The following is a 15,892-nucleotide window of genomic DNA, read 5'->3' as shown; positions in this document are numbered from 1 at the left end:
GGATACAAAATTGGCTTCGAAGAAAGAGTCTGATGGAAGCTGCCTGGAGATGTTGTGAGGTGATCTACTGTTAAGGTCAATCTGGGCCTTTGACGTTGTATTCAAAACATAATTTAAATGAGAATGCGGGAAAGAAGATAAGTATGCTTTTTTTGGATGATCAACATTACGGGCGGCACAGTGGCTAGCACTGCAGCCTCGCAGAGCTCAGAGACACGGTTTCAATTCCCACCTCTGTGGCGTTTGCACATTGGCGACCCTCTGTGTGGCGTTTGCACATTGTCTGCGTGGGGGTCCTCCGGGTGCTCCGGTTTCCTCCCACAATTCAAAAATGTGCAGGTTAGGTGAATTGGCCATGCTAATTTGCCCGAAGTGTGAGGTGAAGGGGTAAAGGTAGGAGAATGGGTTTGGTTGGGTTACGCTTCGGCGGTTTGGTGTTGACTTGTTGGGCTGAATGGCCTGTTTCCACACTCTAAGTAATCTAATCTAAAAAGAAGAAATTGGCTGGGTGAGTTGAAAGTGACGAGAGGGGTGTTAGGCTATTTGAAGATATAAATGGATTGGTCTGACGTACAAGCAGCAAATGAAATTTGTCACTGATACATCTGAGACGACATAATTTGGAAGAAGGAATTGGAAGGGGAGCAGTGTGGATTGCCTCCAACGAAAGAAAAGGCCATTTGGCCCCACGAGTCATCAGAGAAATGCAGAAGGTAATCCACGCTGAACCATTCATCCCACCAAGCCCTATCGCTTTCAGTCCGCATTTAACATAGCTAATCGACATAAATACACGTCTTTTGACAATATAGAGTAATTTATCATCGCCAATTCACTTCATGTCTAAACATTTGGACGTTAAGAGGAAACCATATCACCCAGCCGAAACCATGCAAATACAAGAAGGGAGTGCATACTGCAGGCAAACTGTCACCTATGGCTGTAATTAAATTCATGCTCCTCGTTATTGTGTGGCAGCCATAGTATTTACTGCGCTTCCTTGAATTACAAGATATTAAGAATCTTCAATGAATAGGACAATGTTTGTGTACTTATGCACATGTCCCTGAAGCTGGCAGTAAAGGTGAAAAATAATTAGCAAGGAATATTGAACACTTCAGTTTATTGGACGAAACTGAGTATTGTAGATGCTGGAGATGAGAGTCAAGATTAGAGTGATGCTGGAAAAACCAGCAGGTCAGGCAGCATCCGAGGAGGAGGAAAATCAACTTTTTGGGAAGGGCCTTTTGCCCGAAACGTCGATTTTCCTGTTCCTCGAATGCTGCCTCACTTGCTGTGCGTTTCAAGTCCTACTCTGATCTTGATGCTTCTCCTTATTGGTCGTGGCATAGACTGTAAGAACAGGGAGGTCATTTTGGAACTCTGCATGTCATTGAATTACTGTGTGAAGTTCTCGTCTCGAAAATTATTGGGAAGAATGTGGTTGCAGCAACTGGATGGATGAGAGGTTCACTGAGATATTGTCAGGAATGGAGTATTGCAAACACGAAGAGAGATGACATAATCTCAGGGAATTTTGGGAATTGAAGGTTGAGTCGAGACCGTATAGTGGTGTACACAGTGTTGAGAGAAATGCACAGTGTGAGCAGGAAACAATATTCCGAATAAATGAATGCTCAATATCAAGCGAGCTTCATTTCAGGGGATTTGAGGCAAAAAAGAACGTTTGCCCTCGGATCGTAGTCTGAAATGTCGTGCCAGAAATGGTATTTGAGGCGATAATATTTGAGTATTGCAAAATAATAGACTTGGATGCGCACGTAAAGTGTCCTAACATCATTTATTTTTAGAAATGACATCGGTCAAGACAATGTTGCATTTTTGTAACTACACATTGGATGCAGGAAAGTGCCTCGTTTGCACAGTATACATCCATTATTCTGATGCAAAAACTTTCTCATGTGGATTCAGTGATGATAATGTCATTGAATGCCAATGGATGATTTTCTTTCATTGGACATGACCATTACCTGACATACATGTTGCACAAATCGTAGTTCCCACTTTCCAGCACGAATCTTCATGTTGCCCAAATGGGAAATATCATTGATTAAGCTGTTGAAGATTTTTAGGCAAATGATACTACTCTGATGAACTACTGTGGAGATGTTCTGCAAGCATTCAAATTGATATCAAACCCAGAACTTATTTTTGCCAGTTTTTGTCAGAACTAGCAGAGAGACTTAAGTATAAGTGTCTTTGATTCCAGTTTTTCTCGAGTTTCTTAATGTAATAAATGCCGCAAAAAGTCAAATATGGAATTAATGTAGATGGGTGTCATGCTGGTGTCATCTTTGGAAGTATTCTACATTCTCAAGCTTGGAATGATATTAGTGAATGAAGAGTCAGAAACGAAGACTAGTTGCCAATGAGGGAGTTGTTGCTGAGCAAGTGTTCATTGATTGCTCTGTTGATGACATCTTTACTCAGACTATTCATAACCAAGATAAGAGTGATGTGGTGTTGGATTTGTCATTCTTCAGGATATGCCTGGACCATGTTCCTCATTGTCGGGTTGATGTCAGCATTGTAGCTAAAATTAAAAAAAAAAACAACAATCGTGCTACTGGTTTTATATCATAAGTATTTATTATTCTGGCCTGAAATTTTGTCATGTCTGACAGCTTTACCAATTTCACGTGCATTCAACAATTTCTTGATATTACCTTGAGTGAATTGAAGTGTATGCAAATTGTTATCCTGTGATTTAACTGCCGAGAACATTGTCCATAAAGAATAATTATTGTAAGTGTTACCTCAGGATTTCTGTTGACGTCCCTTTTGTAAGCCTCTCTAACTTTTAGCAATAGCATCAGACGTTTATAATGTTGCAATATCATTGATGCTGTTTTTATTTCCTGAGATGGAAATTGTTTAATCCAGTTTCTCTTCTGAAACTGATTACTTATTCTGAGCACTTCAGTAAGCTTTTTTGAACCACCCTCATCACAGTTAGTGTTCAGTCAGTGTTGTTGGCCGGATAAGAAAAGGTGTGACTATTGTTTCTTCCGAGTGGATGAAGAAACCAGGTAGACGTTTACAAAAATCCAAATCATCTCATGGACACCAATGGAGCAGCTTTTGTCACGAGGCTGCACTCACTGTTCGCTTCCTCATTGTTCTGTTACAATTTAGTGCGAACAATTATTCATTAATATAGGAGAAGCCCGCATTTGTTTTCATATAGATTTTGGCCAAACCATACTTACACAGTCGCGTCAGTTAATAAAATCCTCACCAAATACCAAATTACCAAAAGGATACGTTTGCATATCTTCAATAATTCAGTCATTCCTATCTCTCAATTAATTTAATAACTACAGTAAAGGGGAATTTCAATATATTCATAAAATTCGTTCTGAATTTAGTTTGTGTTACTGCATAAATGCCAGTGTTCGTACAACAACTCAGAAACTGAAGCATCAATCCCATCTCAAGCACGAACGCCTGCAATGATATGGCATGATACCCCAAGCAAAACATGCGATACCAAATTGAATACAACATTAACGTTGACCATAAGGTTATGAAATTAGCTGAGACAACGAAGAGTAAAATTATGGATTTTCTACGACTCTCCATCTCTGGATCTTTGCCACTACGAGAAGCGTGAAGTCTCCTACGAGCTCGGCTTGTCAATAAAATATTTCTCACAGTTATTATATTGAACAACAGAATCAAGATGAAAGGGAAACATGGTGTTAGAATATGATGTAGAAACTCAATTGCCACCCAGAACATAGATTCTAAAACATTTCCTCTTATGTAACAGAACCAGGGTAAGTTGACCTGGAAATATTTACCTGATAACATGAAATACCAAAAAATGTTCTTCATGCAGCTCAAAGCTGTTACAGTTCCCACAACCATCGTAGCTGTTCTTTCCGTGCAGTATTTACTTTTCAGCTTCGGGCAGCAAATGGCAACAAGTCGATCAAAGGTGAAAGTGACGGTGTACCATACGGAACAGTCAGTGATTGCATAAAGTAGGACAGCATGGATATTACACACAGGGATATAAATCAAGAAATGAAAATCTTCTCGGTAAACAATTGGAATGTGTCTGAGTATGAGATCGAAGATAATAACCAGTAAGTCCGCAATTGCCATAGACACCAGGTAGAGCGTGACACATTTGGATAGATCACACTTCCCGCGGGACAGAATCACAATTGTCACTGCGTTCACTGTGAGACAGAGTACAAGGACATGCATGAATGTTATCTCGGAATCTGGGGGAAAAAACTTCAAGAGTAAATAACAAAGAACACCACCGTTCCGCATCAGGTCCTTCAGCCTTCCAAACCTACACTGCCATATTTTGCCTTTTCATTCTAAAATTGCTTCGCTTTGAGGACCCATAACTCTCTTTTCCCTTTCCATTCATATCTTCGTCTATATGCTTTTTGAGTGCTGCGATTATGTCTGCTTCAAACACTTCGTCTAGCAACATTTTCTCAGCAGTCATCACTCTGTGTGTGAAAGTATTGCCTCCTGCATCGCGTCTGAACTTCCCATCTTGCATCTTAAAACTGCGTAATTCACCCTCCACACAGGGAAAATGCCTCATATTTTCCACTCTACCAATGCCATTCACAAACATATGAACTTCTATGCTGCGCCACTCAATCTGCTGCATTCAGTGAAATCAAATCCAGTCGAGCCAATCTTCCTTAATGACTTGAAGTGCCCCATACCCGGCAACATCCTCGTTATTAAATTCTACACACTCTTCAAAGCATCCTCGGCATGTGCCAGAACTTTACACAATAGATTAGGTATGTCAAAACATAGATAAAATAACCTTTGCCTTTACTGAGTGCCATAGACAATTGGGTGTGGTAGGAGTGAAGTATATGCATAATGTGAAGAGTGTGAGAAACTGATGTAATTGCATGTATTTTTCTACGGATATATGGTGCATGCACAGAGGAGAATCAGCAAAAGTGGATGGTTCAACTTCGAGCAGAGCAGATTAAGAAGATAGTTAATTTAGTTTGATTAAGGGTTTCATGAAAACAAAGCTGTTTCAATCGATGCGGTGACATTAACCATGTGACAGCTCTGCAACACAATTGATAAAAGACGACGGACTGGCTGTACGAATCTCTATTTTAACAACCAAGTGATATACAATGGAATGCGTACTTACGTTATGAGGAAAGATTGTCCTAATAAAGGTTTTCAGATACTGCAGGGAAAAATTCCAATCTTGGAAGAGTCAGTAATTAGATAAGAAAATTGAGTTGATGAAGAAACAGCATAATAACAGGAATTCGGATGATCTAGACTGGGAAATAGACCCGAACATGTCTACACAGGTTTGCAGAAATGAATTGGATTTTTATTTGTTATTCACACCAAGACGACAACTCACCATGTACATGCTGAAACGTAGGAAGGGAGAGGTTGTTTACTCTGGACTATCTGGTTGTGTGCTTAATTGAAAATGGAAGTCTCTGGGTATTTTAGATAACAAAAATCTGTGTTTCTAAGGCCTTACCAACATTTGTAGAATAACAAATACGATTTGTATGTGACGAGTCGAATCACATCTGGAATGCAGTTCTTTCAGCTTGTCTTGATATAAAATAAAAGCTAAGGTCTAGGTTATTTGAATGGCATGTTTTGAAAGGGGCTAGTTTCCTCCATGATTTGGGTTTACCTAAAATCCACCATTTCAAAGAGGACTCTTAATTGGCATTGTTCATAATCGAATACTTGTCAATCTATCCAGAATGTAACCAGCCGCATTACATTATTGCGGTTTCAAGATCTCTGTCGGCAATTTTGGTATCATTAGGTTAAAGATAATATGAAAAAGTGGAACGCCACTTCTATAACACTTGCTCCAGAAAACACTACAAGTTGCAGAGCACAAGAAAGCTTCATCAGACTCGACATTACGGATAATGTTTTCTTTTGACGTTGAGATTAGTTAACTCTCTGTTAACTTGGCGGTTTGTTTGAGTCACGATGAAGAGCCTACACTACTGGGAGAACCAAAGGATATCCCATGCAGTTTCTCCATGCTTTCAAAATCCCCAGAATTAAGTGGCGTAGGCAACGTGAGAAAGACATGCACGATGTGATGTTTTTAAAATGAGCCCCAGGCGATTATTTTTGTATAAGGGAACATGCAGGTAGTGCTGCAAGGGAATGGAACGTGCTGCTTTAAGTTTAACAAACAATGGTAGGCAAATTTTAGATATGGAAAGAAAGCCAAAGAACAAATAAAATTTACAACCCAGGTACAGGCCTTTTGGCCAACCAAGCCTGAGCCGTTTTCAAATTTACTATCTAAACCTGTACCCTAAGTACTAAGCATCTGTATCCCTTTGCTCCCCACCTACTCATGCATCTGTCCAGATGGATCTAAAATGAATCTACAGTGCCTGCCTCTACCAGCTCTGCTGGCAATGCGTTCCACATGACCACGATCCTCTTTGTGAAGTACTTGCCGCTTGTATTCCCCCTTAAACTTTCCACCTCTGACCTTGAAACTGTGATCTCTCGTTACTGAATTTTTCATCCTGGGAAAAAGCTTGTCCCTATTCACATGTCGATATCCTTCATGACTTTTTAAACCTCAATCAGGTACCCCTCAATCTCTTATTTTTCTAATGAAAACAAACCGAACCTACTCAACATCTCGTCATAGCTAGAACATTCCGTACCAGACAACATCTTCGTCAACATTCTCTGCGCTCTCTCAAAAGCGTCCACGCCCTTTGGGAATGTGGCGACCAGAACTGTGCACAGTATTCTGAATGCGGCCGAACCAATGACTTGTACAATTTTAACATGATTTGCCAGCTGTTATACGCAATACTCCATCCAGTGAAGGGAAGCATACCATATGCTTTCTTGACCGCTCTATTTACCTGTGCTGCAACCTACAGGTAGAACGGACCTGCACTCTCACATCTCTCTGCCCATCAGCGTTTCCCAAGGCTCTTCCATTCATTGTATAATTCGCTCTCGAATTCGTTTTACCTGAATGTATCACCTCACATTTGTATGCATTGAAATCCATCTGCCACTTTTCTGCCCAACTCTCCAGTCTATCCATATCCTCCTGTATTCATTGACAGTCCCTGATACTTTCTGCTACTCCAGAAAACATTTCTGACATCTACAAACTTGCTGATCATACCAATGGTGCACTCTTCCAGATCATTTACGTACATCACAAGCAACAATGGCTCCAACACTGACCCCTGTGGAACACCACTGGTCACCTTTCTCCATTTCGAGAAACACCCTTCAACTGCTACTCTCTGTCTCCTGTTGCTCAACCTGTCCTTTATCCGCCGAAGTAGAACACCCTGCACACCATGTGACTTCACTTTCTCCATTATTCTACCATTGGGAACCTTATCCAACGCCTTATTAAAGTTCATGTATATGACATCAACAGTCCTTCCTTCATCTATCAACTTGGTCACTTCCGCAAAGAACTCTATTAACTTAGTAAGGCACGTTCTCCCCCGCACAAAAACATGTTGCCGATCACTGATAAGCACAATATTTTCTAAATATATGTACATTCTGTCCCGCAGTACCCTCTTCGGAAACTGTCACACCACCGAAGTCAGGCTCATTGGTCTGTAGTTTCCCGGAATATCCCTACTGTCCATCTTGTACATTGGGGCAAAATGAGAAACCCCCAGTCCTATTGCACTTCTCCTGTGATGAAGAATGCTACAAAGATATCTGTCAGTGACCCAGCTATTTTCTCTCTCACCTCCCTCAGCAACCTGGGATAGATCCCATCCGGTCCTTGGGATTAGTGCACCTTAGTAACCTCTATCCTACCCAACACATCTTCCGTACTTGGATTATCGTGATCCAGAGTAATCAAACATCTTTCTCTAATCTCAAGATTCATCATGTTCCTCTCCTCAGTGAACTTTAGTGCAAAGTAATCAATCAGAATCTCACCCATTCTCTCAGTTTCGACACACAACCTTCCTTCATTATCCTTTAGTGGACCAATCTTTTCTCTTTTTACCCACTTGCTTCTTATGTAAGAATGAAATGTTTTGGGATTCTCCTTAATATTGCTCGCTAAAAATACTCGTTTTAACCCGCTTTATTCCTCCTTTAAGACTTGTCCTACTCTTCCGATATTCCTCGAAGGCCAATTCTGCTCGTTACTGCCGAGATCTTATGTACGTTTCCCTTTTCCTCTTGGCTGGTCGTACAATTTCTCCTATTATTCACGGGTCACGAATCTTGCCCTTCCAATACTTTGCCTTCAACGGACCTTGACTCTCCTCCACTATCTTTAACCTATATTTGGAAGCTTCCCACATATCAAATGTGGACTTCCCTTCAAATAGCTGTGACCAATCCACATTTTTGAGCTCCTGCCTAATATTAATATAATTGCCCATGCCACAGTTTAGTACTATTCCGTAAGGTACACTCTCTTCTTTATTAACGAGTATTTAAAAACTTAAAGAATTGTTGTCACTTTTCCAAAAGAAATCCCGCACCGCAACTTCTACAACCTGTTCTGGATTGTTCCCCAGTACTACGTCCAATGTGGACGCTTCCCTCGTCGGACCATTGACATACTGCTCTAGAAAACTCTCCTGGGCGCATCTTACAAATTCTAACCCACCTAGTCCTCTGACTCTAAGTGTATCCCAGTCAATGTTGGGAAAATTTAAATCTCCCATGGAGAATGAGTTTGTTTGTTGTGACTATTGTGCATTTATATTTAAGGCATTAATGGGTAAACACAACCCTGGATTGGCAAATGAAACACTCTGGTGAGGGGAAGATTGATTTTGCAGCATTGCTTCTGCATGAACTGTTCCAAATCCGAAATATCGGAGCTTCTCGTTGAAGCATTCCTGATAACTTTACAACATTTTCAGCCGTGCTTCGAGGATCCAAGACTCAAGACAAATTAAAGCTAACATGACTGTGGTGATTTTGCCTCATATTGAATTGACGATCACAAAATACAGAGGAGCAATACTTCAAAACATTGTTTTGAATGATAATTGAAATTACAGTGTCCCGCATTTTATGACCACCCATAGAGACATTTGCTTCCCATTTTCTTCAAGAAGATAATTTACATTAGAATGGTACACATTTGTCCTCACACAACTTCGTCGATATAGATTGGTGTGCGAATTGTTAGAATAGAAGCAAAGTGGTGGAATGAGGGGGAAATGTGTTAATAATACTGAACTACCCTTGGGTCCTTTTAATCTAGGATTCTCATCCAATTAGAAGTGTTACAGGTATGCCACTTCACTTTACAGCTTCTTCCGAAATGAGCAGCATTTTTTGAAAGTTTAACAGTATTAGCAAATAAACAGACAACAAAAGTCTAACTTCATTGAAAATGTATGGGAATGGAAACATTGAATGGGTGAGGCCATATCTGGGTTTGCACAAAATAATGAAAGCAGAAAATAGTTTTTTGGCCCAATGAGAACCTTATGAAGGTGCGTTTGTACAGGATATCAGTTGAACAGAATTGGAGTGAAATGGTACGAGCAGTCGGAATTTGGAAGATGTTTTCTATTTTCCCAATATGTATTTATTGTAAACGAGTCCTTCTGAGAATTGTGGAGTTTAAACTTCAGAAAGGCAAACGTGGTCTCACAGTTTGACTCTGGTCGCACAAAGAAGCATTGATTCAGGTGGTGAGATGGTGCACCTAGTGTCTGAATCAAGAAATATTCTAAAGGTGGAAGACAGCTGAAAATGTGTTGCTAGAAAAGCGCAGCAGGTCAGGCAGCATCCAGGGAACAGGAGGATCGACGTTTCGGGCATAGGCCCTTCTTCAGGAATGGGCTGAAGAAGGGCTTATGCCCGAAACGTCGATTCTCCTGTTCCCTGGATGCTGCCGGACCTGCTGCGCTTTTCCAGCAACACATTTTCAGCTCTGATCTCCAGCATCTGCAGACCTCACTTTCTCCTTAAAGGTGGAAGATAGTCTTGTTCAAATTCAGAAATCACCCAGAGAGGCGGAACGGAGCTTCTGTTCAATGTTGAAGAGAATGATTTGGTCTTACCAGCACTGGAGTAAGAAGATCAACAAAGGGGAATTTTGAGGGTTAAAAATATATGACTTGAATGCTGGCACTTACTAACAATACTACCAGACGCAAATAAAAAGAAGATAGTTAGATAATGAGAGCACGAATACAACTAGCAGTGAATTCTAAAGTTTCAACTGTAAAAGGAATCTCTTTGGGAGCACCAATCGTATCTATAGTGCTGCACTGAAATCCAAGAATAATAATCCAGATAAGTTCGTTTGATGTATACATATATAAAAAAGACCAATTATCATTACTTACGAGGAACACCAACAATTGCAAGCATAGGATAGTAGAAGTATTGAACAATATAAAGTATATACTGGATCCGCCAAGCTACTGACATCCGATTGTAAAATAAAGAAAGAAAGTAAACAGTCCAGGATAAATCTCTCTTAATTGGTGTTGCATTCCAATTTTTTGATCCAAGATTCTCAGCACTTGATGGAAACTTCCACGCTAGTATTCGCAGAGCCTGGTGCATTGTTGTACCATACCAATCTGTTATTGTCATATTCTGATCCATTTGTTGTTAAATTTCAATGGCGGGTTTTGGATTCAAGAGGATTTGCAGAAGATGTCGATGTCTTGACTCAAAGCTCCTGTTCTATCGGTCTCAGTCTGTGTCTGTATCCACTTACCTCTGTTGGTGTCCAAGATCTTGGTCCCTCTCATACTGTTGGAAAAAAATATGGCAAGGACACACTTATGTAGGTAAAAATCACGCAATCCCCGCTCAATTGATAGAAATACAATCCATGGGGACAGACATTAATTAGTCACTGAACAAATAGTGATGTTATTCTGCTCAATGCAGTGCTGTCGGAAAGGGATTCATGGGAGGAGCCAATGATTCAACTTGAAGGGATGAACTTGAATGTTTAAATCTACCATGTATGTGAGATGATGTTATATACCAAAGAATTATTGGAGCTATTAAACCAAATGTAGTATTCGCATAAATTGATGCAGTGCCTTGAAGTTACGTATATGGAGTCACAAAAGTGATGTGGCAAAGTGTATTTCGAAGGATTAATTACAGCAGCTGAAATCAACTGAATAAAAAGACTGGAAATTAATTTGAGATTCACGAAGAAATGAAAACATTAGCTGTGCTCAAAATACTGATGATTTCTGCAGGTTTGTGAGCCTGGGGATGAATGTGGAAATCGCGAAGGGTTAAGTGCTGGGGACAGGGATTGAGACAGGAAGTTTTATGGGGTTTGTGTGATCACGATAAGATGGAAGCATCGAAGCTGAAAACAAGTATATCGTTCGTCGTTAAAATGTTAGGTGAGCAAAAACACAAATTCTAAAATTAGTTTGGACATTTGAAACGTTAACCAGTAAGGCAAACGAGAAGTTTTTGCAACAACTCAGGAAATTTTAATATATTATAACACTATTGAGGCAGCGACCTGACAGGTGTACCAGAGCTGTTGCTTTCTGGTTCAGCTTAGGACGCAGGCATAAACTAAGTTGGTTCGTCTCCATTTCCAAAGCCTCGAGGATATTCCACTGCAGTTTGCAAGCAGCGTAACTTCAAACTGTCATATAGGTATCTTAGTCAGTGAAAGCAGTTCTTTATTAATTCGTTCGAAGCCACAAACTTACAGCCTGGTGAACTGATGCATTACATGATGCATTATCTTGACTACGTGAGAGTTATTCCTAGTTTTGCTACATACGCATCTTCAATCTATATTTGTGTCGAAAGTGGAGACATACGCTGATAGAACCTGTATATTGACGTTCTTGAGATTGTGTCTCAGTCCTCAGTCAATTGGCAATGCTGCATTGAATCATTTACTCATTTTTGACCATTTTCTTCTGCTGGGCTGAATGCTTTGAACAGTTCGTTCGCCTGTATGCCTCAAATGCTAAACAAAGGCAGGACATAATGATCCGTATAAATTGTATTAAGGTCCAATACAGTAAATAACGACATATATAAAAACTTTATTTGCAAGTTGCCTCGTCTATACATATTTTATTTAGTCAATTGTTTTTTATTTCATATACATTTACAAGTCCCAGCTGCTATTACATTTTCTTCATAAGGGCTACCAAACTGGGAGTAAACCATCTGTGTCTTATTCAACCTTGAAAATGTAGAAGGTGAACTGAACTCTCCCCACATAACAAATGTATCGTTAAACAGAGGGTTCTCTTCTAAGCCTGCTTGAAATCCCATGGCCTATTCCTTTTTCAAAGGAAGTGGTGTCACATATTGCTAGAGTTCGAAGATTTCCCACCAACAACTATATCGCTTAACACAAAATTTTCTTCTCAGCTTGCTTGAAGTTCATGGTAAATTCCTTTCTTCAAAGAAATGGAGTCACGTATTTTTCAAAGTTTACTGGCCACTATGAGTAATACGATGACATCATCTTAATCAGTTTATATGAACTGATGACGTAATGGTAACTGAATCAAATTGATGCAAGAATGTTAGCTTCCGGAGTACAGAAAAGTTGTAAAATACCACTGCTAATAAGAAAAAAATGGAACTCTGTGATGTTGGGCAATTTTATATGGAGGAATGTGGAGTCCAAGACAGGCGAGAGATTTATGTATGGTTGAATTGGGTCATATACTTTTAAAGAGGTTTGATTTTAGTCATATGATGTCATGGCTAATTTGATACAGAATACAGTGCAATGTATTCATGAGTGTGGCCATTTTCTGGTGCCATCTTAAAACGCAAACAAAAAGTTTTGACGTGCGATATAAAGCCAGATGAATAAAAATAAAATTGTTCAACTTTACTGTCCACTTCTTGAAGTTCTCTGCTATGAGCCATGATCCTGGTGGAGAGATAGCAGTCCCTTCACCGTACCACTGCAGCTGGGATGGAAATTGCCACAGTTCGAATCCGTCCTGCCCCACCAATGCCCTCGCTGGTATGAGACCTCGCTCTACTCGCCATTGCCACCGTTGCCCTGGGTAGTGTGCAGGCCAAAATTCGAGTCTGCTACTGCCTGAGTCCGGAATAGAGTGCGAAAAGTATGCCACATGTGAGAAGGTTCACGAAAGGCTGTGGCAACTAGAAAAGATTGTAAAAACCACGAAGCGTTTCAAGACTCGAGTTCGGGAGTGCTGTATCTATCAGAGATGACTGTGTGGCTGGAAAAATTATCGCGGTTGACTGGGGCTCCAATCATATGGACGGTTCAAATCACGAAGATATTTCTAACTGTGTGTGAACTATTTAACATCAAGGTTTTTATGTAAACAATGCAATACTGTCACCTTTGATACATGGCATGAATTGTATCATGGACTGCTGAGATAAGGCTTGAAGTTATCATATGCAAGAGCGGACGGAGGTGCATTAAAAACTTTAGTCGAGATGTTAAAACAAACTAAATGGGTTCTGAATTGAAGACGCTGGGTGGCAATATGAGGTCTGCAAGCTAAGACATGAGTCGCAGCTCTTCACAGGCTAAATCATGAACATGTGTTTGGGAATTGGCTGGATAACACTGAAATAGTTGCAGAAAAAGCGACGAAGTCTGTAATCAAATGTCAAGGAAAGAAACCTGTGCCACTCTTGAATGTAGACAAATGCCTTGTACATATCCCATTTTTTTTCCCTTTGAGCACGTGGTCCTAGAAATTTGGAAATGGTTCCCTCAGATCTCAACGGCTGATTCCAGTATTGTGAGCTGTTTTGATTCAACCACAGGGTGACATCCGGCAGTCCAGTTTGGCGAGTCCCCATCTTGGCAGCTTTGACCCTGTTGGGTGGCCCTCTTTGGAAGCCTTCTTCAGTGACGACGAACAGTTATTATAATCTCGGATAGTCCCATCTTGTATTGACTGTCTCAGCCTGACGTGACGGTTTCCCACAGCCAGGGTTTCCAGCCCAGCATTGTCGTATCATTCTGGCATGGGGGAAAGGGCGCATTGCAGTCTCTGGAAATCAGATTCGAAGACTGTGGCGATGGAGTAGCATAGCCAGTCAGACAGCATCCACGGAGCAGGACAATCGACGTGTTGGGCACAAGCCCTTGATGAGGAATTAGGGGCTAGAAAAGAAGACCTGAGAGATAACTGGGAGGGGGTGGGACTAAGGAGAAGGTAGTTGAAAATGCAATAGGTAAATGAGGTTGGGGTGAAGGTGATAGCTCAGAGAGCAGGGGGGAGCGGATGGGGAGGACGAAGGTGGACAAGTCGGACAAGTGAAGAGGGCGAAGCCGCGTTGGAAAGTTGGATTTGGAATTAATTGGGGGAGGGGAACTAAGGAAACTTGCGAAATCCACACTGATCCTGTTTGGTTGGATTGACCCAGGCGGTAGATATTCAGAAATTCATAAGGTTCAAGTTGAGGAGCAGAGGAGTCCCAACTTTGTTGATGTTGGAGGGGTGAGCTTCAAGGGCGGAGATGCGAAAGTTGGATGTCATACGTAGGAGACCATCATCGATCACTTGGGACAGGAAATTGTGGTCTTTGAAGAAGGAGGCCGTGGTGTGTTCTGTAGTGGAATTGGTCATCCTGGAAGGAGGTGCGGCGGAGGCAGATGAATTGGAAATAAGGATGTCGTTAACGGAAATGGAGAGGTCCAGGAAAGGGAGGGAAAGTCCGAGATGGTCAGTAGCAATTGAGGTCGAGGTGGAATGTGTTTATGATGTTGATGAAGTGTTTAAACTCCTCGTGGGATAGAATCAACAATGCAGCGGAGGTAACAGCGGGGGGATGGGCGGGGATGGTATCGGTGTTGCTGCAGAAGATAGACTGTTCCACATATCCAACGAAAGGGCAGGCAGAGTTGGGGACTACGCGTGTGTCCATGGCTAAGCTGGGGGAAAGGCAATTATGATGCGGTTAGGCAAGATTTAGGAAGCATAGAATGGGGAAGTAAACTGCAGGGGATGGGCACATTAGAAATGTCGAGCTTATTCAAGGAAAAGCTCCTGTGTGTCCGAGATAAGTATGTACCTCTCAGGCAGGGAGGAAGCTGGAGAGCGCGGGAGACCTGGTTTACGAAGGAAGTGGAATCTCTGTTCAAGAGGAAGAAGAAGGCTTATGCAAGCATGAGATATGAAGGCTCAGTTATGGTGCTTGAGGGTTACCAGATAGCCAGGAAAGACATATAGTGAGAGCTCAGAAGAGCCAGGAGGAAACATGAGAATTTGTTGGCGGATAGATTCAGCGGAAACCCTTAGGCTTTCTATCGGTATTTAAGGAATTAAAGATTGACGAGAGTAAGATTAGGGCCAATCAAGGATAGTAGTTGGAAGTTGTGTGTGGAGTCAGAGGAGATTGGAGAAGACCTAAATGAATATTTTTCGACAGTATTCACCCGAGAAAATGACAATGTTGTCGAGGAGAATACTGAGATATAGGCTACTAGACTAGGTGGGATTGCGGTTCACAAGGAATAGGTATTAGAAATCCTGCAGAGTGTGAAAATAGATAAATCTCCTGGGCCGGATGTGATTTATCCTAGTATCCTCTGGGAAGCCAGGGAGGAGATTGCTGAGCCTTTGGCATTGATCTTTAAATCGTTACTCTCTACAGGAATAGTGCCAAAAGACCGGAGGATATCAAATGTGGTTCCTCTGTTCAAGAAGTAGAGATAAGACAACCCTGATAATTATAGACCAGTAAGCCTTACTTCAGTTGTAGGTAAGGTGTTGGAAAAGGTTATAAGAGATAGGATTTATAATCATGTAGGAAAGTATAATTTGATTAGGGATAGTCAACACGGTTTTGTGAAGGGCACGTATTACCTCACAAACTATATTGAGTTCTTTGAGAAGGTGACCAAACAGGTAGATGAGTGTAAACCGGTTGA

The 15,892-nt window shown here is 41.1% G+C and overlaps 1 pseudogene; it reads right to left on the bottom strand.

The window, feature by feature from the left end:
* Positions 1 to 3,315: 3,315 nt before the first annotated feature.
* LOC148134888 (putative G protein-coupled receptor 139) lies at positions 3,316 to 13,020 on the bottom strand (annotated as a pseudogene).
* Positions 13,021 to 15,892: the final 2,872 nt, after the last annotated feature.

This window comes from Chiloscyllium plagiosum, unplaced genomic scaffold (assembly GCF_037043375.1).
Source record: "Chiloscyllium plagiosum isolate Xiang-an unplaced genomic scaffold, Cpla_swu_hap1 HiC_scaffold_52, whole genome shotgun sequence".
Lineage (NCBI taxonomy): Eukaryota > Metazoa > Chordata > Chondrichthyes > Orectolobiformes > Hemiscylliidae > Chiloscyllium > Chiloscyllium plagiosum.
The sequence above is the reverse complement of the archived record's forward strand: the minus strand, read 5'-3'. Positions and strand labels throughout refer to the sequence as shown.